The sequence below is a fragment of the Alexandromys fortis genome, unplaced genomic scaffold (genome assembly GCF_014885135.2).
Source record: "Alexandromys fortis isolate MF-2015 unplaced genomic scaffold, M_Fortis_MF-2015_v1.1 scaffold_358, whole genome shotgun sequence".
NCBI lineage: Eukaryota > Metazoa > Chordata > Mammalia > Rodentia > Cricetidae > Alexandromys > Alexandromys fortis.
In genome coordinates, this window is record NW_026068229.1 from 410,415 (window position 1) to 438,237 (window position 27,823).

The 27,823-nt window shown below is 38.6% G+C and overlaps 1 long non-coding RNA gene across 2 annotated transcripts in view; it reads left to right on the forward strand.

Moving 5' to 3' along the window:
- The window catches only part of LOC126493712 (uncharacterized), a 76,971-nt gene that overhangs the window by 23,499 nt on the left and 25,649 nt on the right, over window positions 1-27,823 (forward strand). The window contains exons 4-5 of one of the 2 annotated variants that reach the window (XR_007589862.1): window positions 399-539; window positions 14,441-14,539. This is a non-coding gene — a long non-coding RNA (uncharacterized lncRNA). The remainder of the gene's footprint in view (window positions 1-398; window positions 540-14,440; window positions 14,540-27,823) is intronic. The other variant, XR_007589861.1, reaches the window with a different exon arrangement.

The following is a 27,823-nucleotide window of genomic DNA, read 5'->3' on the forward strand; positions in this document are numbered from 1 at the left end:
CCATGCTTTCACAGTCTCTGTGATTTCAAATGTGGATTGTCACTGTTGTTTTTGCTTAAATATTTTTCACTTAAAATGTCCTTACTTTTGAGAATCTCATACATGTACAATGAATATGTTCAAATCTACCCCCTATTTCTCCCCTCCAACTCTCCTCATAGGCTCCCAACATGGCAAAGCACTACCCCAAGTGTATGTTTTTCATAACTCACTAAATTCAGTGCTTGCCATATGTGTGTATGTAACCATCCACTGGGGCATAGAAAACCTACCCATGGCCATTTCCTCAATAAAGAATAATCCTCATTTTTCCACTGCCAGTAGCTCATCAGTATGGCTGGGTCCTGGACATTGTTTAACTAATCTGTGCTGGAATTTCTGTGCTTGATCTTGTGTAGGTCTTGTGCCAGTGACCGCAGCTGCTATGAGATACGACTGTGATGACCACATCATGTCCGGAAGTCAGCATTTCACCGAAGTCTTCCTCACCTTCAGGTTTTTATCATTTTTGACTCTTCTAAGATATTTCCTGAGCTGTGGTGAGTCTTCTGGTGGGGGAGAATGGGTTAATATAGATGTTCTGTGATGGCTGACCACCCCTTTCTCTCAGTACTCTAAGCAGTCATGTATTCCCCCACTGCACTGACCACTGCAAAAGGAAGCTTCTCTGACCAGGACAAAAGAAGAGTATAGAATCTCCCTTAGGGCTCCCAAATTTTATGTTTTCTTAAGTTTAGTTTTCTGACTTGGCTGTTTAATTTTCTTCAAAGCATAGGTCATACTAAAATATCTGCTGCTGGAGTGAGCATTTGCTTATGGTGACGTCCTCCCACTCACTGGGCTGCCTCTGTTAGAGCAAGTGACTCGCTTCTCAGCTGCGCGAGTGCATCTCTTCTGTCTGGAACAGTTATAATCATGGAGGTGTGTGGTGTTGGAACCACAGGAGTCATATAAAACCCAAAACTTGAAGTTATAAGGGAGCTGAGTTTCATTTAATTGAGGAAAGATGTATAAAAGTAGAAATATATGTACTAATTAAGTAACTCCTAGATATCTATAGAGTCCCAAAGGAAACAGCAAAACCAAATTAGCAAGCAACCAACCACCAATGTCAAGAGAAAGTTGTCACCTGTCTACACAGTGTGATATTGCTTAGGCAGGAAGAATAAACAACGGGGACTTTAAATGGAAACCAAATGAAAACAATTTCATGTGGAAACTTTGAAGTATTAGTCTGTTTTGAAAAAAAAAATGAGATCTTACTTGAAAGAAAAAAAAGGTTTTCATGCTTGATGCATTTAGACATTATTTCAGTGAAGACTTTGACATTAACTTTTTAAATTTTCTATTTGAAAACCAAAGTATTAATTTGGAAATTTTTTCTCACTTCTAGGATACTTACCATTTTTTTTTGAGGATGCCGACTTAGTTCACATGTATCATCTAACTTTATTTTAGATTAAAGAGATGATGTTTTATATACCCTGAGGATGATTTCTTTCCTGGGGGAGCATTTTCTATCAACAATTTACTTCAAGCTTAGCTTAATAGCCACTCTGATTAAAAGGCTCTTTTCTTTTTGACCCTTGCATTTATACTCATTCTTGGTACTCCTTCGTCACTTAAATGTTTATACGTGTGAAAGTCTCTGCTGAGAAGTGAAATAAATGACTCTGACTTGTCATTGGCACCAAAAGATGAATGGAGCCAAAGACTCCCTGAGCGCAGTGCAGGGAGCAAGGGAAGCAACTCTGTTGACGGTTTCTAATGAGCAGTGTACACAAATTAGCTCCCCCAGTAACACGATGAAGCTGACAATATTATCTTATGATTAGCCACCCCCATTTTGTAGATGGCAGCATTAAGATTTAACATGGGTATCATATCCAGATTGTATATCTAATAAGTAGCATAGCAAGGAATCTAAAGTTAGGTAGTCAGGTTACTGCCCAATTATCTGTGTGGTGGTTTGGGTTTAAATATTTTCTATTCAACAAAACTTTACAATGCATTTCCTTGAAAAATGGAAGTGGGTACCAATGTGAAAGTCTGTTTGTATGTGTGTGTGAGAGAGAGAGAGAGAGAGAGAGAGAGAGAGAGAGAGAGAGAGAGAAGAGAGAGAGAGAAAGAGGAGAGAGGTCTTGGAAGTGAACCACAAAGGTGATTATGGGAACATTCATATCTTCCTAGGGTCTGCATCACTGTCACGGGAGAGAAAAGAATTGTCAGCCACAATTAACATTTCATTAGCTTTCTATACATAATTTTTCCTCAATTAAATCTTCTTAGAATCACTTCAATTCTATCTTAAAATTCAGTGAACTCCAAAGTGTAAGATTCACAAGCTGAATAAATATTAGAGCTTAATGGCTGCTTCCAAATCCATGTGAAGTCTATCAAGTCACATTTCAAAGTTAAAGACAAAAATAAAGCAATTATTTTTAGGGCAAAGTAGTATAAAATGCCTAAAACAACATGAAGATAAAAATGATGCTTCTATAAGTAGAATATTTTTTTTCTTTTTCAAGTTTTTATCTCATAGTTCGTAGTTGATTTATAGATGTGGGCCAGTATTATTTATTTAAGATGACTGTACTGGTTGTTTATTGTCAGCTTGATCTGAACTGGAGTCATCTGGGGACAGGCAACCTTGGTTGAAGAATTTTCTCCATCAGACTGGCCTGTGAGCCTGACTGTGGAACATTTTCTACATTAATGATTGATTTGGGAGGGTCCCGACTATTGTGAGTGGTACCTCCTCAGAGCGGGTGAGTCTGAGCATTATAAGAGAACAAAGGGAGCAAGTTATGGGAGGAAGCCGGCAAGCATCTTTTCTCCATGGTCTTGGCTTCAGTTCTTGCCTCCAGGTTCCTGTCTTGGCTCCCCCATGATGGACTGATCCTTGTAAGCCCTTTCCTCCCCACGTTGGTTCTGGTCAGTGTCTTTTCACAGCAACAGAAAGCAAAATAATATAACAACAAAGGCTGCCTTCCAGTTCTCAAAACCTAGTTAGTAAGACATGACTCATGGTTAAAAAGGCTTTTCAGAGGAATTTACAGATTTAGCACGGTAAAGTGTTATCTGTCTCCAGAGTAATCCTAGGTAATGAAGTAGCACCCACAAAACCGTAGGGTGTGTGAAAAGATTCCATCACATTCATGGCACGTGAAGTGGCTGGTTAGGTAGACTTTCTGTTCTTAGCTGGCATTGGGCAGTGAAGGGTCAGCTGCATCTGGCTGGTATAACCTGGACTAGATGAGACTACAGGGGGAAGCAACTCTTTCATGTGTGTGGTGTATGCATGTGTGCACACGTGTGCAGGTTCCTATTCATACTCATGCAGAAGTCAGAGGAGGGCATCAGATGTCCTTTCCTGTAGTGATACTTCATTTGTATTTTAGTAAATAAAGCTTACCTGAATCAGAATGCAAAACAACTGCACTAATCAGCCATACTGGCCAGGTGGTGGCACATACCCTTATCCCAGCAGCCACGCTAGTTATTTATAGAGGCCAGGTGGTGGTGATGCATGTCTTTAATCCCAGCACTAGAGGGGAATATAAGGCTGAGTGAGACAGGAACCAGCTCTTTTTCAGCCTGAAGTCATAGAGTAAAGAGCTCTCTACTGGCTTGTCTGCTTTGCTTTTTTGGTCTTCAGGTTGAACCCCAATATCAGTCTCTGGGTTTTTATTTGTGCTCTACTCCTCCACTATTCTCTCCCTTATACCTTGAGACAAGGTCTCTCGGGGAACCTGGAGCCCACTGCTTGCTCAGCTAGGCTGTTAAACAGCAATGGGTCTTCTGGCCCACGCCTTTCCCTTCTCTGCTGTGGCCTTCCAAGAGCACAGGGCCATGTGGGTGCTTAGGAGATGAATTTGGGCCTTCACATTTGCTCAGCAAATGCTCTTACTGAGTCATATGTCCCCCTGACCCTCAGAGTCAGTTCTTATTGATTGCTTCTCATCTTTCTTAGACTAAAACATCTTTTCAAGCAAAAGCTTCACCATTTGTTTTGAGATAGAATTTTGTTATGTTGCCAAGGGTGGCCTCCTGGTCTCAGAGAATCCCTCCGCCTCAGCCTCCTGAATATCTGTGACTATAGGTGAAGATCTGTAGCCAGCTTTAAGATCTCATTCCTATGGTGTCTAGTACCTTACTTGCCTAAGAAGGCCATGTGGTTAAACTCAGAATCACTATGATAAAATTTGTCTCTTGATAGGAGGAGGTCAGAAGGTATATGAGAAAGACTGTGAAAATAGCGTTTGGAAACATTCAATGCTTGGTTATATGACAATATCATGTATCTGGTTTTAACCAGCTCATTAAGATAAGTAAATACAATTAAAACACATTGTTAATATTATTGGTTGTGGTGGAGGCAATTATGCTCTTTAATTAAGTACTAACTGTTCTGGAAACTTCCTATTAACTAGTGAGGATGTCTTTTGTGGTCAGATGGGATCCTAATGATACAATTGTAAATGTTCATGTAATCTTCCCAGAGAGATAAACTAAGTGGTTACTGGAGAATCATAAAGAATTCTGATGTCCTCTGTGAAGAATAACCATGTATTTTTTATCATTATAATCCTCTGAGTCAGGGTATCATCCTGTAACACAGGCTGGCCTCTACCTCAGGATCCTCCTGCCTCTGCCTTCCAAGTGCATACATTTTATCTTGTCCTGGTAAGGTAGCTGTTTAAAATGTTACCTCAGAGTGGCCATTTCTATAAGTACCATGGTAATAGTATGATGACCACTTGAGAGAAAATATTTTTCTTGATATACAGTGTGTGTGTCTCAAACAAACATACAGGGATCAAACAAACATAAACAGCCGAGATTTAGCCAGATAAAAACATTGTTGTCGATCTATTCATATTCTCACCTCAGCACACTTCTCAATCCACATATGACATAGAGAGAAAAGAACTTGCATGTGTTGCTGTACATATTGGATCATAAGACTTTCTTTTATGAACTAGCTCTGTAGACCAGGCTTGTCTCGAACTCACAGAGATCCACCTGCCTCTGCCTCCGGAGTGCTGGGATTAAAGGCGTGCGCCACCATCGCCCAGCTTAATTCTAAATATTTTTAAATGTGTTTCCATCTTTGAATAGGCTTATCTAAGTATAAATCACATCCAATGGAACATACCCATTCCACACATTTTGGTGAATATGCAGCCACTTCTACTACCGTGGTTCAGGACGCTTTCAGGATACTGCAGGAAACTCTCCCATGCCACTCAAGGTCATCCGACCTCTAGCTTCAAATACCACTGGATTTGCTTTCTGTCACCAGAGTCTGATCTTTCTGTAATTTCAATTACATAGTCTTTATGTGCAGTTTTCTCTAGTCCCACATTTCAAAGGTTCACCTAGACTGTGTATGTCTGAGTCATCATCAGTTTGTTCTATTTTCATTGTGCTGAGAATTTTGTCATTATATGGATATAATACATTTTGTTTATTATTTATCTGTTGGTGGATATTTGAGGTACTTTCAGTATTGGACTACTATGGTTCAGATTATCAACATTCAAACATTGGTGCGAACATATGTTTATGTCTTTAGCAATGCACTTTTTAGGCCATATATTGGACATGCAATTAATTGTTTTAGGAATTATGATGGTACTTACCAAGTTCACCCTTAAGCAGTGACATGTTTCACTGTTCTTTGTCATAGGTTGAGTTGTAAACCTACAGAGTTCATAGTTCATATGTTGAAGTCCTGCCCCCAGAATATGATAGGCATTAAAAAAAGGTTACAAATATATTTAGATGAGGTGAGATCTTCAGTTTGACTGAAGTTCTCACAAAAAGGAGAAACTTGGTCTGAAGGTTTTACATGTAAATGTTGAAGGAAGCTACTAAGGAGAAACTGTAGTTATCTCCGGCCCCCATTTTCATATTTATAACCCAGGCATGTTTCTATTGTGTACACCTCTCAGTTTGACAGAACTTCCGAGTCTTTCTCAAACAGTCCAGTTGAATGAATTTATTCTACATTCTCAACAAATCTGAGGATCCTAGGGGCATGTCTTGTAGTTTGAGTTTGCACTGTCTTGTGTTTGTTGACTTTTTATGTATCTTTTTTGTCCACTTTTAGCTCTTTCTTTTCTTGTGTGTGATAATTTGTAAATATTTCAATTCAATTTGTGGCTTGTGTTTTAATTTCTAAATAGTATTTGAAGATGAAATGATTTTTTAAGTTTAAGAAAGTCAGGTATGCTGTTCTCTTTCTCTCTCCCTCACTTTTTGGTGTAGTCTTTAAAAAAATTTGCATAACCCTAATTCACACTGATATGTTTTCTTCTAGAGGTTCTATAGTTCATCTTATACATCTGGAGCTGTCATCTACTTGAATTATTTGTATGAGAATGGTGTGTGATAAGACTTCCTGCATCAATCATTATCTAATGGTTTCAGACTCTTAGTGCAAAGACTGAAATCACACATTAAATTATTGTACTTTTTTATTAAAGACCCGCTGACTATAAAAGTAGAAGTAATTTCTGAAGTTTCTCTTCTGCTCCATATGTAATTATGTTTCCCTCATGCTAATACCATACGGCTTGGATTAACAAAGCTCCATTCAAAGTCCAAAAAAACCATTAGTGTAAGTCTTTCAACTGTGTTATTTCTTTTAAAAATGTATATTGCTATTCTACGTTTTTCACAGATATTTCATTATCTTCTTGTCAGATTAAAAAAATTCTTCATGGATCTTGGTTGAGAATTCATAACACCGACTGAAATGCAAAGTATTTCTACTTGTCAAGATTTCAATTTCTATAGTTTTCAGTAGAGGCCTCTTTTATATCTTCTCAAATTCAGCTTATCTAATTATTATAAACATTTGGTCATTGTAGTTCTCAGCTCAAAGTGTCTTTTTAAAAATTTTGTTGGGCTGGAGAGATGGCTCAACCATTAAAGATATGGCTTTCAACCAATAATTAAAATTTTTGTGGGATAGAGGGTCTTAGGTAGCCCAGGCTGTTCTGGAACTTCTTAAGTATCTGTATTGAGTTTTTTTTATATGCCATTTAATTAAGAATGTGAGGTTTTATCTTGGTTATACTACGGCAAGAAATTCTTCCACATTCAGTATCTTTCAAGCTTATGACCTGTGAACATAGAGGCAAGAGACCTACAAGCTTGTTGCTTTCCCTGGCGTGGAAGGTGGTCATTGAAAACAGAAGCTTTAAAAAGGCTTTGCTGAGCCGCCAATCACCTACTGTATCTCGCTTGCTGGCTCACTTAGAAATTGAAAAATGAGTTTTTTTCACTTCCTGGATAACCTATGAGTTCCATTATAAGGAAGCATGAAGACTCAAACTGTGGTAGTCTCTACCCAAGGAGATGGCTAGGGTAAGATCACATGTGTATGAAGTACACATTTTGGTATAGCTTGTGCACAGGTAGCTTTTGCTTGTGGTATCATTACCAAACATTCTTAGAGATTGCCAGCTTGCCAAGTGATGATACAAGGATTTTGTTATCTCTCTTGGTGTCTATCTTTATTGGTAGTTATTGTGAAATAACCAATTCTATATGCTTCCGTTCCAAAGGGCTCGAGACCTTCTGATCTCCTAACATGTATGTACTTAGGCTTCCTCTTGGTCTCACAGCATCTTCAAAGGAGTTAATTTCCAGAAGGTTGTTCCGTCTCTATTGGCAACTAGGTGGATGAAGACACAGTGAATACATCTGGACCATCAAGTTCAGAGGGTATTAGGAAAGTAGTTGGAGATGGTTGGGATTTCTTTCTAGGAATCACATTTATGTCTGTATCTCTTCATTAGCTGATACAATTTTATACTATGACCCCCCTTAACCATAGCGAATGATTTGCTAGCTCTTTGAGGTCTAGTTAAGATGTCATTTACCTCCCCTATGTTCTCATTTTCCACTTCTTCTTCTAATGTTAATTATAGTCAGAATAAATAATTCTTTGTTCATGTCTGCATTCCAGCTCTTTTCATATTTCTTTGAATGTATTGTTTGTGTACAGATGTTCCTTGAATTATGAAGGAGTTGCATTTTGAAATATATATATAGAAAACTGAAAATGCATTAAATACTGATAGCCTATTGAGCATTAGGGTTATGTAGGTGACATGAAACTTAGGGTCCTGTTGCTGTCTAGATTCACGAGTTTTGTATTTTAAAGTGCTAACCTAATAACGTTTCCATCAGATATGTACTGCTCTTCTGCCATTATGAAAAAAAAAAGTTAGAGCATAGTAAATTGGGACTATGTCCTAAACTGATTTTTAAAATTTATTTATCTTACGTCCCAACTGCAATTTCCCCTACTCTTTCCTCTCCTCTCTATCTTCCCCATTCACTCCCCCTTTTCTATTCAGAAAAGGGCAGTCCTCCCATGAATATTGACAAAACATGGCATGTCAAGTTATAGTAAGACTAAGAGCCTTACCTTGTATTAACGCTGGGCAAGGCAACCCAGTGTGAGGAGTATGGTCCTAAAAGCCAGTAAAATAGTCAGAGACAGTACCTACTCTCACCGCTGTTGCTGACTTTTTATTTTCAGTGACAAGCAGTTTAGTTAAGTGAATAAAAAATACATTTCTGTTGAACAAATAAAACGGAAGATTTGGGCTTCATGATTATTTAACCTGACAATTTCCTCTCTCTCTTCCTTTTCTGTTTCCCTCTCTGTCTGTTTTCTGTCTTTGCTAGGCATTCCAAAATCAGTTTTTTGGTAGCAAAATAAAATAGTAAGTTCAGTGCACTTTTTTTGTTTTAGTGTTTTAAAGTATGTTATTTGATGATTTAGTTTGTTTTCTCTACCTTACAATTTTGCTACAGGTAATATTCTCTATGGGAAGAAATTGCTGAGTACATGATCTTCTGCTTGCATTCATGCATACGCACAGAAGAGTTTTTTATTTGTTGCATGCATCTTTTACCTTAGTGCTACTGAGACAACTCAAAGTTGTTCTCGAGTGCAGAGTCTAATGATTCCTTGTTAGGAGTGTTGTGGTTCTAGAAAGTATTTTTTATGTTTATTAAGCACTGTTGCTGATATTTTAAAGTTAAAAGCATGGCTTAGAGGGAGAAAGAAGCTCCATGTATAAAACGTATTCTAACTATTGCAGCTCTTATCCAATCACCATGCCATTTATTTACTCTCAGCAGTAAGACACTGCAGTACGAGAAAAACAGGTCTTTGTAAACACTGAAAAGTCAAGGTAAATAGAGTCTTAGCACCAAGGGTGAAGGGATAAGTGAATCTCAGTTCTTTATATTGCTCTAAAGTCAGATACAAAATCTTCTGAGAAAATTGGGATTAATACGCTCAAGGAAGGAACAAGACTGATATTTATAATGATAGGGTGTAGACTCACTATATGAAATGTTTGAAGCTATTTGTATTTTATGTCTTTGTGTCCAATGTCACTTTAATCTTGGGTCAGCAGTTGAGATCAAGCCTCAACAGGTTTGCATGCTCCAGGGTAGGGACATGTGGCTTAGAAATGTTAGGCAGAAAAAAACAGAGATACAAAAGAAATAAACAGAGACACAGAATAGAGTCAGGAGAGCAACACAGTGAATACTGAATTCACCCATGTTTATTCTCCAAATGCTTTATATATCCCAATCCAAAAGGGGGTGAGAAGGCAAAACTACCTTATCATGATTCAAACAAGGAATAAACAAAGTAATTACCTCTTCAATACCTGAAACATCAACTAACTATATCCTGAGTTAAGTATTCTGTTATTTAGGCAGGACAGGCGGCAACCATACCTTAGGCCAAGCCTCCTAAGCAGCCACACCCTGGGTCATACCTTCTGTTATTACCTTGAAAGAGCAAGAATAGACCTGAACTCTCTGACCTTTGGTTAAGGTGAATGGATCCACCATGGACTTTGTCAGTTAGCTTGGTGCTATGTAGACTGAATACACATACACTCACACAATGACATAGTAATGCACACATATACATACAAAGATATACACATAAAGATAGAGACAAAAATACATACATGTAACTATGACTTAAACACCTTATTTACTAGATTCTGACTTTTCTCTGTAGACTTTTAATTTCTCATTTTAATGCCCCCCTCCCATGATTCTTTGGAAAGACAAGGAAGACAGGCTTATATTTTAAAGGAACAGAGCTTATTTACAGAGACAAAGAAAACTATATGTAAAATTTCAGTTAAGATAAAAATTCTCAAAGGTGAGACTTTTTGCTAGCATTTAAGTTACTACTTTCTTGGTTATAAGGGAGCTGCTTTTATGAACAGAAACTACATTTAGATATGGAAATTTCATTTACAAATAAAAGTTGAACATAGTCAACTAAAATATTAGAAAGACCTTGTACTGTAGATTTTTTATTTATTTTCTTAAAAATCAGCATGCAAAATTTCCAAGCATAGTGATCTCAGTTCATGAAACAAGACAGAGTCTGACATGTAAGTTTTCAGCAGGGGAGACTAGTGATACAAGAGCATGGGACAACATTCAATTTTCTTGTTATTGAAAAACAAAAAATCATTCTGGCAATATGAATCCTTCCTGTCTGTGAACATGGACTGTGTTTCTGATTATTTATTCTTTCTTTAATTAATTACTGTCACTTGCTTAGGCAGGGCGGCTGGGAGTCTGTGGAGTCTGGAAGTACAATACAGCATCATCTGCTCTCCTTGGATAAAGGCTTGACTGTGGGTCCTTTCCAAAGATGGTCCTTGAAAGGCTTAAGTAAGCACACTTGAAGAGGCAACCCATTCTTTATTTTTCCAAGAGCAATTTGTATGGTTAATTTTTGTTTATTAATAGTAGATAATTTGATCTGGGAAAAATTGTATTGCTTGTGATTATACTTACACTAAGGTGATATTTTTCCTATTTTTGTTCTATAGTTTTATCACTGGTATTTTCTTTTCTTTTTTTCTTTTGCTGTTTTTATATTTTAGTTTAAGGCAGGAATTTAAAACAATTAACCTTATCACAGTGCTTGAGATGGTGAGAGAGAGGGACACAGCCAGTCCCTTTAGTTTTCATGAGGTTGATCTGTAGTATGTCTGTCTCTGATTCAGTGAGTCTGGTTTTTCTGGTTTCCCACCCTGGCCTGAGTATTATATTCAATATGCCTTTGTTTCTCTCACTGACAAAAATTAGAGGGAAAAGTGTAGTTTCCAAACAGCCCTGATGACACTTAGATTAGGAATTTAAAAACAGAGCAAAGCAAGGCTGTATGGACTACCACAGTGATGTGCACAAGGAAAATGTCTGCATCTTAGACACCCTCTTGGAAATCTCTGTCTGCATATCAAGAATGCTTATCAACAAGTCAAGACTGGTTATGTATAGTCCTTGTTAATATTAGTTCATCCTAGAGAGGCCATGTTGATTTGGTGTGAGGCAGTAAGTCAATTAGTACAGTAAATTAAGATAGCACACAAGTGACAATACTGTATCCAAAGCAATTTATTGGTGCTAATTTCTTCATTTGCAAATGGACAAAGGTCACCTGTTGAAATGGATATTTTAACATATACTATGAATTGTTTTTGAACTTGAACATTTTAAAAATTAGCTGCAGTTTAGTTAAATTCGAGTGATAGTTTTAAGGTGGACCTTTTCCTCTTTGACTAGCATAATGGAGTATTTGGTTTTCATATATGCGCTGTCAGGATGGATGCAGGATTTTGATGTGTTGCTTGTCTCCTTGATCTTCAGGTACTTGTTCGTTGTGCTTATTATTATTATTATTATTATTATTATTATTATTATTATTAATGTTTTTTTGGCAGGGTTTACCTTGCTCTTCCCTGCCTTTGGTTTTCAGGGCCTTGCCTCCTTGCTCTTTCAATAGCAATTCTTAGAGCAACTTCTTTAGAATGTTTGTCCATAGATCTAAAGGTAATGTTTAATTTTATGGCCACCATCAGCAACATACTTGCTATTCAGTTAACAATTTAGGCTACAATTTGAAAAAGACTTTACACCCAGCGTTCAGTTTAGTCACCTGTGTAACTCTGTGAGGCTGGTGGCATCTCATGCTTACAAATAACAAAACCAAGGTGTTGCGGGAGGTCCTTCAGCCCCTCCAACCAATAGCTGCTGTGATACCAGCCCATTGGGGCGTGGTCTCTCTCCCTTTAAAAAGCGGCTATTTCCTCTGCTCGCTCGCTTCACTTCCTGCTCCGCCGGAGACTAGACTCCCTTCCTGGTTGTGCAGATGGCTGTTGTCTGAGACGGTGATCTGTAAGTTTTCCCCTTTAAATAAATAACACCCTATTAATCATAACTCCAAACTGGTGTGGCCTTGTTCGTGACTTACGCCTTCGCCAAGGCTCATCTACGGAAAGGAGTTTGTGTCTTTGAATTTTGTCTTTCTAGAGAAATCCACAGAGGTTACATAGCTCATAGAAAACAAGGGAGAAGGAGGAGCTCTTCCAAGGAAGACAAAATAAAATATAATGTGATAAAGAGAAAAAAGGAAACCAGAATAGTAGGGTTAAATAGAGAAGAGAATGGGAGGTCAGGGTAAAGGTGTGAATATGGGAATGCGTAACTAGCAATGATGCCTTTAGAAAAGCTATATACAAACCCACTACTCTACAAGCTCCTAAAATATATAAAAGGAATTTAAATAGAGTTGCCTTATAATGGAAGAGACAATGACCCAACTAGACATCTTATGCTACCAATTAGAGTTTCCAATTTAGTATTTAAAGGAATTATGCTTAAAGAGGTTCACAGATGTGTCCAAAATTCATACATCTGATAATGTGTGGAGCCGTGTTCCATGCCCACATCCATCTCATTCTAGTTCTCCACAGGAAAGAACAATCAATGTCAACATTTGTCTCTGGGACAGCATTTACAATAAGGTTGGCAATGGAAACTCTTATTTTCATCTCTCCATTCTTTTCTTTGTCCTGTTAGCATCATTTCCATTCCTTTGGGGGCAGAGTTCTTAGCCACTCCAATTGATCACTCAGCCTGGCCATTAGTACAAATAGACATAGTGTAAGGCATGAGGCCCCCCTTCAAGAGATAGGAAGATACTTGAAGCAGAGAGTAAGCCAATGTGGAGATAAGAAGGGAGACAACCTGATGACAGGGAAGCCCCTGAGTCAGGATTTAAATAGTCCAGTGAGCCAAGCATTACCTCACTTGTGTGAACTCTGTTCAATGGGATCCCTGATAGGTAAAACTGAACATCAAGAAAAGATGTTTAGATGCTGATTTACTTCAAAGTCCAGATAAAAATGCATCTTCTATTATCACTAATTTCTGGTATAAGAGTTTAAAAAAAAGAATTTCATGTCTCAAGTGAAAAATCACTGATAGTATAAAAATTTCAACTAAAACTTTCAAAAAATGTCAAAAATGGATTATGATTTCAAGGATGAAGCATGGGAGGAGTTGGAGGGGGAAGAGATGGGGTATGAAATAATGTAAATATAGTAAATTGTGCATGGGATTCTTAAAATATAAAACAATGAAGCCTGATTTTATGATGAAAATAACTTGAAACTATAGGTCACAGTAGTCATATTTTACTAGTTCATATTTATACTTGGGAAGCTCATCTCCACAGCTCTCAATCATGGGTCAGATGTCTGTATCAACTTGAAGTGAAGCTTTCTCCTTGACTCTTGTCTCTTAACTCATTCCTTACTTCACGGACTATTCAATTCCCCGAAACTTTACACCACTAATCTGCTTATTTATGTACCCTTGTCTTCTCTACTTGAATATCAGCTTTACGAGAACAGGGAGTTTTGTCTAATTAATGAATACATCTTTTTAAGTAGACTATGTGGTATGGTAATTATGGGCATCAGAATCAGAGCATCAAAGACAAGTTGATTAGATTTTATTAAATCTGTATCATTTCCCTCCTAGGGATATGTCTAATTCATATCCTTCAATTTACCTTGTAGTTTGGTGTGGTCCTATGGCAAATTTGGAAGCAAGCAGGAGTGACATGTTACCCTAGATTCTGAGCAATGAAATTTCTCATGCATTGAGATGCTATCATCTCAGCGTCCTTTGGGCCCTCTAGAGTCACAGAACTTATGAAGTGAATACACAGACAGAGACACAGACACTCTATCTATCTATCTATCTATCTATCTATCTATCTATCTATCATCTATCTATCTATCTATCTATCTATCTATCTATCTATCTATCTACCTATCTATGTTGGAATGATATACAGGCTGCAGTCCAACTAATTCACCAAGGGCTAGCTGTGAGCGAAAAGTCCAAGAATGTAGTAGTTGCTCAGTCCCACAAGGTTAGTTGGCTCAATTGGTCTTCTATATATGTTGGAATCCTGAAGACATAGACTCCACCACCATCTAAGGAATTAATGTGCTAGCAAGACAAGGGCAAGCAGGCAAAGAGCAAAAACTTCCTTCTTCCATGTCTTCCATAGGCTTCCAGCAGCAGAAGTGGCCAGATTCAAGGTGTGTCTTAATACCTCAAGAGCTGTATTAAATGCACACATCTTTCAGCCTCAAGATCCAGATCAAAGGTATGTGTCTTCCTACCTCAAAGGTCCAGACTAGAAGTGGATTCACCCACCTCAAATCAGGCAGAAAATCTATCACAGGTGTGTCCTCCCCTACTGGATTATAGTTAATTGGAGATACAGTCAAGCTGACAACCAAGAATAGCCATCACAGTGGGTTAGGGCCTTCTATTCTCTAAAGTCAAGTGTATAGACCGCACACTTCTGCTTGGCAGCTATGTACATTGTCTACAAGCCCTGTGCCTCTGTATACTCCACACTGGAGAGTGTGTAGCCTTCCTAAGGAAAGCCACTTGGTCCTTGAGGGACCACTTGAAGGAAAACTACCCATCCGCCTTCTGTGGAGCTTAATCTGTGAATAAAATCAACTCCTTTACATCTGAGCTACTTTAATTAGAGGAATATGAAGGTTATCTTGCTAGTATTCTGAACATATAAAATTGAAAATGTAAATGATTATTTTTTACTGATAGAAACACAAATTCACTTTCCAGTTAAAATTACTTGATAAGGATTACTGAAGTAAATCAGTGTAATCTTCCATTATTTTATAATTTTCTTTGTAATGCCAATATTGTTAGTAAAATTCAACTCAAATCCCATTAAATAGTCTGGTTGCTTGTTCCTCCAGGATGGTTAGTCTGGCTAGTCTACTGTGGAACATTCCATGACGGTGCAGGAAAATTACACGATTGGTTAGAATAATTTGATTACTCTATGATCACCAACTGGAAAGTCTAGTCATAATATCACTTTTATCTTCATTTTGTCCCCTGATAATGCATTCATGAAGTCAATCAAGCTGAATCAAATCTTTCTGGGAGGCAGAAGTCTTCCAAACTGTCTCTAACACCATCTGCCACACAAAGAAAGAAAATATGGCTTGCTAATTGGTATGTTTTGAAAAACCCAAGGGACTGAATGGTAGTAGTAGTTTGGAATCCATGGGCTTCTCTGAGACCTCACGCTACAGAACACACAGTTTCTCACACCTGAAGTTTGACTTGACTTCCTATTATTGTGCCAAGAAGAAATGAAAAGCAGATTTTTGAAAGCACGTATGCACATTGTGTTTTCTAATGCAGGCTTGCTGGAATCATATTTAAAGAACAAAGAACTTCACACTAATGAGAAATGTATGTTTCCTTCACACTGGTCTTTTAATTCCTCACAAGTAGCCACTACTAAAAGTTGCTTGTTTCGGTCTCCTTTAATTTGGGAATATTTTCATTAGGGTTTGAAGGCTCTTGCACTTTGATCATCAGAATTGATTGAGAGATACCTGTACTTGGGGAAGCAGGTTGTTTTGATTGCTTAATTTAACCAAGTGGCCTGGACGGTTGTGGTGATGTGATTACTCTGTGTGGTAGAGTTCTCATCCCTCACTGAAGTCACTGACTTCCCTGCGATTACCGTCTGTCTATATAACATCCTTCCTGGAAGTTGGACAAAGGATGAGAGTCTGAAAGTCCCTCTTTTAGTATGGACATTTTCCTGTATCCTCTGTATTTCTGATCTAAGAGCTTTAAAGTCCATGTGAACATTCTTACTCTGGAGGCTCCAGGCGTGGAGCCTTTTAGTTCAGATTATTTACAATAAATTTCTGCCTCTGAAGCAGAGATGGGTATTGTTGATGGCTGGGTAGTCACTGCACTTCGTAGGGAAAAGCAGCCTCTAGAGTAGACCTTTCCCCTGTGTTGTGTCCTGTGGGTACACAACCCTTCATAGGGAGAAGAATAAAGGTTTCCTCTGGTTCCTCTGGTTATTTTGCAGATTTATTTTCTGTGCTGGAACAAATGTAGGCAAGCAAACACACAAAAGTGCAAATGTGTGAAATGGGCTTTGCCTTGTTATTAATCTCATGTTTATTGTTCTCGGTCTCTGTATTCACTGAACGGATATCTTTTAATCTATGTTACCAATATGATGACAGCCAGTATCCAGGTACCGTGGGTTTATTACTGTAACCTATTTCTTAACAGAATTAGATTTTGATTTGATTAGAATATTTAATATTGTGATACTTCTCTATTGAATTTGGAATAAGCAGCTCAGGGTTTTCTTGTGGAAACATTTATTACAGACAGGTAATTACTAAGGAAAACTTTGATGGTACACTATTCGCACGGAGTATTAGACTATTGTCTGGGGACTTGATGTTGCTGGAGACAGTAGAACAGTTTTATGGCTGGGTCATAAAGATGACATATAATATAAAATTTCAGAAGGGTGAGGATGACATCCCGCACTATACTGCACTTGGTCTAAGTCAGCACACATTCAGGAGATGTGATGCAAAGAGAAACTGGAAAACTCTAATTAGAATGGGGGTGATATTTATACATTGTATTTATATTTGTTATTTTATATTATATATATTATGAAATATGTAATTTATATTATATTATATATAATGCCCATATTAGCAGTATGTACTATTTACATTTAAAACAACAGAAACTTATGTGACTGATAAAAGACAAAAAACAGGAAAATATAATTTGTGTCCTAAATACCTGGGTGAGATTTAGCAATTTAATTTTTAATTCAATCAAATATCCTTCTAAAGTAAGAGGAACAAGAGGCCACAAGTAAGGATCGCTTATTCTCAAGAACCATCTTTCATCAATGTGTGAATTTGTTGCTTATATATGCTGAGATCTTAGCACCTCTGTCTATGAGATTATTTGTATTCTTGCATGAGAATGTTTCAAAGTCATTTTACCCTAGGCAACAACAGGCACAGCTACTCAGCAAATATCCTAAAGATCGGTACCAGCCTCTATTGCTGCAATTTCAAATTGTGAAATTTAGTGGTGTAAATCACTCAAATTTCCTATCTCACAGTCCAATAAGGGTTGTGCATGGTAGAATGCTGGTCTAAAGTCCAGGTGCTGTAGCACTCTCTCTGAAGGAACTAGGAACTGCCTAGTTCCTTGCCTTGAGTCCCCTTCTAGTCCATCACAGCCATCAGCTGTAGCATCTTTCTCTGATCTTGCAGGTACTGTCTTCTCTTCTTGTGACAAGCAAGGTTCCTTTTCTTTAAGGATTCTATGGTTAGATAGGGCCATCTGGATACTTCAGAAAAACTTCCTTTTTAACTTGAATCACACTTGACATTTTCCTTTTCTCATGTGAAGTAATATATCAAATGGTTCTGGGATGAATAACTGAGGGTCCATTGTTCTGCCTATCACAGGCTATCGGCTTGGATTCTCTGACAAAGCAGGGTATAGATCCAGTATCACATACAAATCTTGTATCTACAGCACAGCTCCTCTGGTGTTATGCTGAAGGCGTGGATATGCTTCTGTGATAGTTTGAATGTAATTGGTCCCCTTAATCTCGCAGGGAGTGGTACTATTAGGAGGTGTGATTCACTGGAGTGGGTCTGGCTTTATTGGAGGAAGTGCGTCACTGTGGGGGTAGCCTTTGAGGTTTTCCATGCTCTGGATATCCCAGTGACTCAGTTGACTTCCTTGCAAGATGCTGCACTCTCTGCTCAGGCACCACGTCTGCCTGCATGCTGTCATGCTCCCTGTCATGATGATAATGGACTGAACCTCTGAAACCGAAACCCTGTATAGCAACAAAAATCCTAACTAAGACACTTTTCCTAAGAGCTACCATATTTCCCCCCATGCATTTGAAAACTATATATTAAACGTCTATTATGTTTGGGGTACTTAGCTAGAATCTAATAAAATAAAATTAAAGATAGAATTCATTTAGAACTTTTCAGTAAACTGAAACAATAATTAAATAGTGTAAAGGTGTGAGTGAGTACAGGGTATCATCAAATTTTATGAGGTTTCCAGGACACAACGAAAAATTTGGCATGATATCTCAGAAAGAAAGCACCTAGTTGCTCCACATGCTTTGCAGAGTGGGCTGTGTGTGTGTGTGTGTGTGTGTGTGTATGCACATGTGTAGCTGTGTAGAAACCAGTGGAGGCACAGAAGCACTAGATTTAATTTTACTACTGTATTCTGGCGATAATGGCTGTTCAGTAAACAAACAAAACTGCTTTCATGGAGCTTACAATAACTAGATTCTTTAAGAGTTAAAAGCTAAAAGTCCCAATTTGATAGATTGAGCAGCAAATTTTCAGAGCAAAAGGATAAGCAAGGTTGAGAAGTCTGGGGAATATGGAGGCGTTGGCAGAGTTGAGAGTCAGGAGTATGAAAAGGCAGTCACAGAGCCTATTGACACTCACAGTTAGAAGAACCTTGAAGAAGGCAATGTGGCTTCAAAATTGGAGAAGTGTGGCTTTGGGAATGATGTGTAGGCATACCCCAGGGGAAGTCTTGGTTGATCATTTTGAGTTTTTTTATTCCTCAGTTGCCTTTGAGGTGTACTTAGGTGTAGATAAAGAAGGAATTTTGTAAAAGGTATAAAGAGTTCCGAAAAGAAGGAAGTTTGTTTTCCTGAACTCAGTTTCAGGCGACAGAAACGACACATATGTGAATAAAGTTATGAAATAGCTTTAGCCTTCGTTTTCAGATCATGATGCTAGGCAGCTTATGCACCACCTGACGGTGCAGTGACTACTTGTTACTGCAATTTCTAGCAATTTCTGTGGATGCTTTAAGTTCTCATCCCTCTCCACCTGCGTTCTGGCCTCCTCTCCGTGTCACAGCACAGAGCAGCACAGGACACAGTACACCAACAAATAGCACACCTGTCAGTCACACGTCATCTCTGTCCTTGGAGCTCCCAGACAGAACACACGAAATCTGAACGAATTATGAGAACATTACTAAAATTCAAGAAAGACCACGTAGAATGCGGGAGCCTTGTGTCACTCTCCGTCAGGGAGACCCGTCTTCTCAGTCTGTCCCCAGTGTCCTGCTATACTGCATTCTGCAGTTCATATTTCTCAAGTCTGGATTTAGCCCTCATCTACCTGTCGTAAACCTAGTTTAGCTCTGCTGTTGCCTCATCACTAAGACTTCCAGCCAATCATCTCAGTCCCGTCCATTGTGTTAATTATTTGAATTGATCTGAATCACATTGACCAAATGATTAAGTACATTTTAAAGTAGAATGTAATTGGTTTGCTATAAGAAGTGGGCTATCAAATCCCTTTCTCGTTTTGCAATTTTAGAGGACAGGAACTTCAGAATTTTCAACTGGAATTAGGGATTCTTGTAATAAAATATGAAGAACATGTATGTCATTATATTATAAAGATTTGCAATTATGTCCGGATCGCAGCTCAGGGATTACATGTTTTAAATGAAGTGCACATTGTCTGTGTGCAAAGCAATAAAAATGAAAAAAGTTATGGAAGTGAAAATTTAATATATATGATAATACACATAAATCTATTAGAAAAAGAAAAGCAGAATTAATTACAATTTTGTACCCAGAGGGTGAATAAAAATGGAAAGAATTAAGAAATAAAATATTCATTGTGTAATTACTGGAGCATAGTAAAATCAGACGTCAGTTTCCTTAAAGGTCTTGATAACTTATAAGACATTTTTTGAATATGCAAATAAGAAATAATGTCAATTATAAGCAATACTTAAAAGGTAAAAAAAATTCATGCTGCCTTGGAATAAGAGTAATTACATTTCTAATTAACTCATGGTTTAATTTTGAAAACTAATCACAATTGTCTTTGGAAAATTATCAGCATTCAACTGAAATTTGAAGATACGCTTAAAGCATTTTAAAGCTCAAGTGGTTTAGAATATTGGGAGTGTTCCTAAACGAATTTTAGAAAAACCACCTGAAGTCTAAGAATTTCCCCTCTTTGTGAGAACTCTGATAGGTTATTGATCTATGTATGGATTTGCTTATTCTTACTACATTGTAAACATTTTTTGTCATAAAAATGTTGTTTCCTTGGAGTTTTGTTGTTGTTTTTTTATGATAAATAAAATAATTTAAAGAAACCCCACTCTTTTTTCTTTCTGGGGAGTGAGTGTCCCACAGTGTCAGGCTCCCTAGAAAGCATCTCAGGCTTGTTACACACACATGGATTCAGGACTAGCAAAGGGTGCCTGGGCCTGCAATTCAGTGGGAGCCACAACCCTAACCAACATAGGGTAAGAGAGAGGAAATGCGTCAAAATTGCTTTCGTTGTGAACTAGCTGGGGCAGTGCTGGAGAGCTCACTCTGGTGGTGAGGATGGGGAGACCTGGTGGGCCGTCCAACTCTGCAACCCTCTAGGTCCAGAACCAGGACTATGAGTTGGCCCACCCCAACATCCACCTCATCCATAATCTGCTGGAGCATGTGAAGGGGCCAGACCTGTAGATCCAAAGCAACAGGATTTCCATGACATAAGGTAACAATGGGATATCTGAGAGGAATCCCAGTGAGAGCCCAGTATCTGTAGTGTAGCAGAAATCAGAGTCCTCAAACCAAATCAATGACTCTTTCCAAGTAAAAATATATGTTCTAACGGGTATAGTGTATGACTCACTGGGTCACATTACAGCTTCCATGATGAGATGTTTTTGCTTTTCTTTTCTCTTAAATTTTATTTTATTTTTTGGGGGTGGGGAGATTGCAATGATAGAGGGCAGATACTAAGGGACAAATAGATGAATGGAATCAAGATACATGATGTGGAAGTCACAAATCATAAATAAAGAATCTAAAAAAGTATTAAAGTCACAAATTCCTGAAGGGGGTTTGTGGGAGAGAGGAGAAAGGAGGGATATTAGATAGAGGTTGTAATAACCACATTTACATTGTCTTATATGAAATTGCCAAAGAACAAATAAGTTTTTCAATGAATATTTAGATGTATATGTATTAGAATGTCACCGAGTACCACACAGTTAATGCCCACAGCACCACAGAGGCTATGAAAGGAGCTTTTAAGAGATGCCTTAATTCAGGTCATCCTTTCTCTGACCCTGAAAGTAGTAGAGTTTGAAACACTTCACCCTGGGCAGCAAGGAGCAAGGGATGGAACCAGTTCTGCTTTCACACCCTCAGGGCTGGCTCACCACACCCACACCACCAGTGCCAGCTCTGCTGTGCTGCCCAGGTAAGGCACAGAGCCTGCTCTCCCTAGCGCTGCAGATGGTGAGGGGCTTGACCAGATCTCCCATTCTCATGACCCTAGGGCCAGCTCTCCCGCATACCACAGGTGGTAAGGGGTGGGGAAAGAAGACATCTCTCCCTCTCCCATGCCTCCATATAGTAGATGAGGGTTGGGGCCAGAACTCTCAGGTACATGGTATCATGACTGGCTCCATGCACCCCTGTTGACAGGTTCAGCTCAACTTTTCTGCCCAGGTGAGGTACATGGTCTGCTCTTTTAAGTACTGCAGCTGGTGAGGGGCTGGGTCAACTCTCCTGCAGGTGGTGAGGGGCAAGGGGGGAAGGGCATCTTTCCCTCACCCATGCCTCCACATGGCAGATGAGGGGGGATGGAACCACCTCTCCCATTCTTATACCCTCACGTCTGGCTCACGTGCCCCCATGAACAGGGTCAGGTCTATCGTACTGCCCAGGGGAGGTATGGAATTTGCTCTCCCAAGTGTTAAGGCCTGTGAGGGTCAAGACCAGTTCTCCTGAGTGTTGCAGCCAGTGAGGGTTAGGACCAACTCTGTGCAGCCATATCCTTTCAGCCTTCAATGGTAACAGGAGCCACTGACATCAACACAGATCAAAAGTGCAACAAGAACCGGACATGGGCTTTGGCAGTAGCCCAAGCCCAGACATCACCATGGTCTCAGGTGGCAAGCAGGCCAGCAACAAGACCACAGAACCAGCCATGGGCTTTGGCAGTAGCCCGAGCCCAGACATCACCATGGTCTCAGGTGGCAAGCAGGCCAACTCCTTAGCCTTCTTCTCATTGCCTTCACCTCTTGAGATTTGCCGCTCTCCACAGTATATGAACCATTCTGTCTCTCTCCTAGAGCCATAAATATATTTACTATAATAGTCCTGTGTTTTCTCCTTGGCATGTGGGTCTTCTCCCACTCAGTCTTAATTGATTTTTAACAATTTTTACTATTTGAGAATTCATACATGTATATAACATATTAGGATCAAACCTATACCACCTTTCACTCCCCTCTAACTTCTGCCCTACCCTCCTAACCAGTTTCCCCTCTCAACTTCATGTGCTTTTAAATTTTTCTGAAAATCCACTGAGACAACTTTATAGGTGTCAGAGCATTTATTGGAGCTCCATCCCTGATGAAAACTTTCCCAGAAGCCATGACTTATCAATAGTTCCTCATTTATGTGTGGACTTCAAGAACTTTCCCTATTTATGTGGAATTCTGGCTGCTTGATCTTGTGGATGTCTTGCGCCTGTTGTCACAGCTGCTATGAGTTTGTGTGTGGAATGGCATTGTCATATCCAGTAACTATGACTCCATGGCAGAAATCTACTCCCTCTGGCTCTTATGATCTTTCTGCTCCCTCTTCTGAGACTATCCCCAAGCCCTGGGAGAAGAAGTGTGAAAGACATACCCTATTTAGAGCAGAGAACTCTGTAGTATCAATTTTATGCATTGACTAGTTGTGGGTCTCTGTGTTAACCATTATCTACAGCAAAGAGAAGTTTCTTCTGGAGAGTGGCGAACTAATCTACAGGTAAAAAGATGCATACTTAGGAGGTAGTTTCATACCATGTCCATTTAGCAGAATCATAAGTATTAGGTTCTCCCCTAGAGCCTATGAGGCAGCCAGCCATGGGTTTTTGGAACAGTTAATGGTACCAGGTATGCATTCTACCCTTGTGGAGTGGGCTTCAAATTTATTAATTTTGATTATTCCTATAATATTTATTCTACTATTGCACCAATAAACTTATCTTGCAGTCATCTCATTATTGGAGCTCTCAGGGTTCACATCTTAGTGAGAATGTTGGTGAATTTTCTCTTCTGGTGTCATGGATAAAGACTTCAAGGGCTGTGAAAGCTAGTCAGTAGTAATGAAGCTTCCAGACTGATCCCAGCTGGATTTCTTTTTATCCTGCAATTCAAGTACGTGATGTCGTTAATAAAAGGGCCTTACTATCAAGTTCTTCTCCAGGATAACTAAGAGCAACGGCAATAGTCTTTATTGATGAGGAGGTGGTGTACAGGACCTCACTGAACAATGACTAGAAAAGAAGTAACCCATACATGATTCTTGACCGATAATTTACAGATTCTTGGCAAGGAGTTTATACCCATATATATGTGTGTGTGCGTGCGTGTGTGTGTGTGTGTTCGCGCTCACATGTTTGCACGTTTTAGGAAGCTTCTATAGTAGTAGCTTTCCAGATGGCATTTTAGGGCTACGGTGTTTAGTTATCCTTCTCCATACTCTCTCCTCTAACCTGCCCTCCACTACTCCATCCATTCTAACATCTTGATAGTGGCTCTGGGCTACAATCTGAGGATTGGTTACATCTCACCCTGTGTCTCTTACAGCAGAAGCTACATTGAATCAATCAATAGGAACCGTGACCTTCAGAACAAAGGCTACTTAATACAGTGTCTCTCATTGTTTCATCTAGTTTGTTACACACTACTAAGGGTAAGGAACACAGAGAAATAATTTGTATAGGGATTGATTAAAAATAAAGGTCCTTTATTCATTTGTTATCTTCAGTGTAGTGTGTACAGCAAGGAAAATAGTTCTATAAAATATAGATTGCTGGATAATGACATAAGTATGGGCAATGTGGAGAAGGGTGTAGTCTAACCTATAGTGGCAATTAGTACTGGAACTCATCTATACAGCATTAGAAACAGAGTTTTTCACTGAGGTTTTCATGATCCCATGACTGTTTATCTTATGCAAGTAGATGTCTGATGTATTTCTAGATGTTGATGTGCATATTTTAAAGGAAATATGTACTTCCCTTAATTAGTTCTCATTTTAGTAGTTCAGGTTGATAGTGGAAAAGTGTAAGTTACAGATAAATACAGGACACTACTGCCAAGAAATATCACATATTGTTTATTGATGTAATGCCAACACAGAATTACCAAAACAATCATACTGGATACTGTCAGAACACAGCCCAGGAATGGAATCTGTGAGGAGAATTCTCAGTGCTATGAGAACACTCTAAGAAAACAAGGCAAGAATCTTATGACCTCAGCTTCTTTAAGATATGATTTTTTTTCTTGGTATGTGTCTTTGGGCTTCTTTCAGGTGTAGTGGATAGGTGTGAATTTACTTCAGACCACTTATCTTTGCCTGCTGTTATTCAATTAAATGTTTATACTACCCCTTAGGTGCTTCTATGGCAAAACACGTTTTGCCATGTGTGGCTTGTCTTTGTGATTGTGTATGGCTCAGACTCCTGAGAACTTTACTCATGTGATCTTTCTTAATCCTTAGAATATAGATTGTCTGGGTCTCAGAATAAAATTGGTTATTTCATGAGACTTTAGTCTGCCTCATTTATTGACTCCATTCTCCTAGGTCCTACTGGCTCTAGAGTAGTGACAGACACCAGAGATAAAAAATTATCTAGATAGATAGATTCCACGAATATATATTTTTTAAAATAAATAATTTCATGATGGATCAAAACTTGAGGTATGATATGGAAGTGAAATTTACTTGTGTATGTTATTTTGCATTAATTACATGATGAAACAATATAAATAATGAGGTTGAAAGAATGTTTCAACGAAGAAGGAATCAGGAATTGTTACACTGGCTAAATATCTCTTCCCTGTCACAGATTGAAATTCTACATTTTTCTCCTCTTTTTGATATGTCTTCATCCATAATCCTTATATCAACTACATTGCAGTAGCTTGTCCTTCTTTGGATTTTGTCTCTATTCTCTTTTCTCTGTATCTGTCAACATCTTTGGTGTTTTGACTTTAAAAATCATGCATTTATCCTTCAGTGAAAAGAGTAGGGAGCGTTAAGAACACAACAGCATGTATTTTCTTGTACCTGTATATTGTAATAATATTTGCCTGGCCACACACTTGACATTCATGAAGTGAATATTGTCTAATGAACTCATAGACAGAAGTTGCCTATGTGAAGAAAGAGAGGCAATGAGAAGACAGGAACTCGTGTATCTGAGAAACATGAAAGAGATGTGCAAAGCTGTAATACGGACAGTAGTTGATCGTGTCCTACATAGTAAAGTTATGTAGTGGAGCAGAAGGCACTCCCTAGGAAGACCTGAACTTGAGCCCTGATTACTAAGAGCTGGGCAAGATGTCTTCTCTCTTGTCTTTCTGTTTCCATTTCTAGAGTGGGAAGTTTGGACCTTGTTACCTCTAAAGGGTTATTTTATCATCTCTGCTTTTATACGTTTATATGTGGTAGAATTTATATCATTTTTATTAATATATATGACCTGACTTTTATTTCTTCCCCAATTTTATGGGAGAAAAGTTTAAAATCCCATGTCATGTAATTAATGGAACAATATTTCATCAAATGCATATTTATAGACTTATTTAGTAGATTAAGAATATTTTAATTTATTCTGACATACAGTATCAGAAACTATTTCCCATCTTTTTTTTTCCTGTTGTCATGTTAAAATATGCTAGCAAAAGGAACTTAAAGGAGAAAGGGTTTACTCTGGTTCAGAGTTTCAGGAAGGCACTGTACTTAGCAACAGGAAGTCGAGGAGGCGACAGTCTGAAACAGCTGGTTACATTCTACCTGCAGACAAGAGACAAAGGAGAAATGAGTACAGTATTAACCTCAGCCTCCTCTTTACATTTTATACATCCTAGGATCCTGCAAGGGGATGAATCAGCCACAGTCATGATGAATATTCTCACATCAATCAACACGATCAAGATTAATCCCTACCAAACATGCCCAGACACCCACCTACTTGGTTTTGTAACTTAGTCAACACTAACCGTCACACTATCCAAAACCTTGGTAAAAGAGTAAGTCTCTTAAACAGAATTAGAATCATAAATAAAAATAATGAGTAATTATCAACGATTATTCCTTAAATATATATTAGAAAAAACTGATATCAGAGAGTTAGATATTACTGTTTTAAGATAGCTATTGTTAGTCAAATTTTCTAAAGAAAGTAGTTCTAATATTGCTTGGGGGAAAGCAATTTCTAGAGACGTGAGAGAGAATCAAGAAAATGAAAAGCAGTAATGAACATTTAAAAGGGGTTTCTTAAAATGTCAGTAGGCTTAGAGCTTTTTTATAAAGACAAGTAAGGTTCGTAATAGCTTGTGACTATTTGACAGGGAATCATGAAAGGCTTGTATTCAGTCACGCTTCTTCGCTCCTTCTCCGCCGGTATTGAAAGGTAAATGGGGAATGGGTACTGACTTGCAACAGAAGGATGAATTTGTTTAGGGAATTTTTCAAATTCTCAAATCATAATTAACATTGTAATAGCTAACAAAGGTGTTAACAAAGTTGTAGACTGCCCTCTTTAGAGGCTGTGGAGCTGAGTTATGAACTTAACTTTCTTTGCACACACATGCATGCACGCGCGCACACACACACACTACATTCCAGTTGCAGTTTCCCCATTCCTCTTATGTTCTCATCCCCAATCCACTCCTCCTCCATTTCTGTTTAGGAAAGGACAGGTCTCCCATGAGTATCAACAAAACATCAAGTTGCAGGAAAACTAAGTACCTCATCAGGTATTGAGGTTGGGTAAAGTGACCCAGTATGAGGAGTATGGTCTTAAAAGCCAGTGTAAGAGTAGGAGACAGCCCCTGTTCTCACTTTTAGGAGTCTCACAAGAGGACCAAGCTACATAACTGTAACATATAAGCAGAGAGCCTACATCAGTCCCAGGCAGGCTCCCTGGTTGGTGGTTCAGTCTCTCTGAGTCCCTATGCGCCCAGGTTAGTTGATTCTGTGAGTTTTCTTATGATATTCTTGACCCCTCTGGTTCCTACAATCCTTTCTCCTCTGCTTTTGCAATATTTCTCAAGTTCCATCTAATGTTTGTCTGTAGCTGTTTCCATCAGTTGTTGGATAAAGCTTTGCTGATGGCTGTTGGTCTAGGCACCAATCTGGACACAGGAGATGACCAGTTCAAGATACAAGAATTTTCAACAGGACAATCTCAAATGACTGAGAAACACCTAGGAGATGTTCAACATCCTTAACCACCAGGAAAACACAAATAAAAATGACTCTGAGATTCCATCTTATACCTTTCAAAATGCCTAAGATCAAAAACACTGATGACAGCTTTTGCTGGAGAGAATGAGTAACAAGGGGAACATTTCTTCATTGCTGGCAGGAGAGTAAACTTGTATAGCCACTTTGTAAGTCAGTGTGGTAGTTTCTTAGAAAACTGGGAATCAATCTACCACAAGACATAGCTATATACCTAAAGGA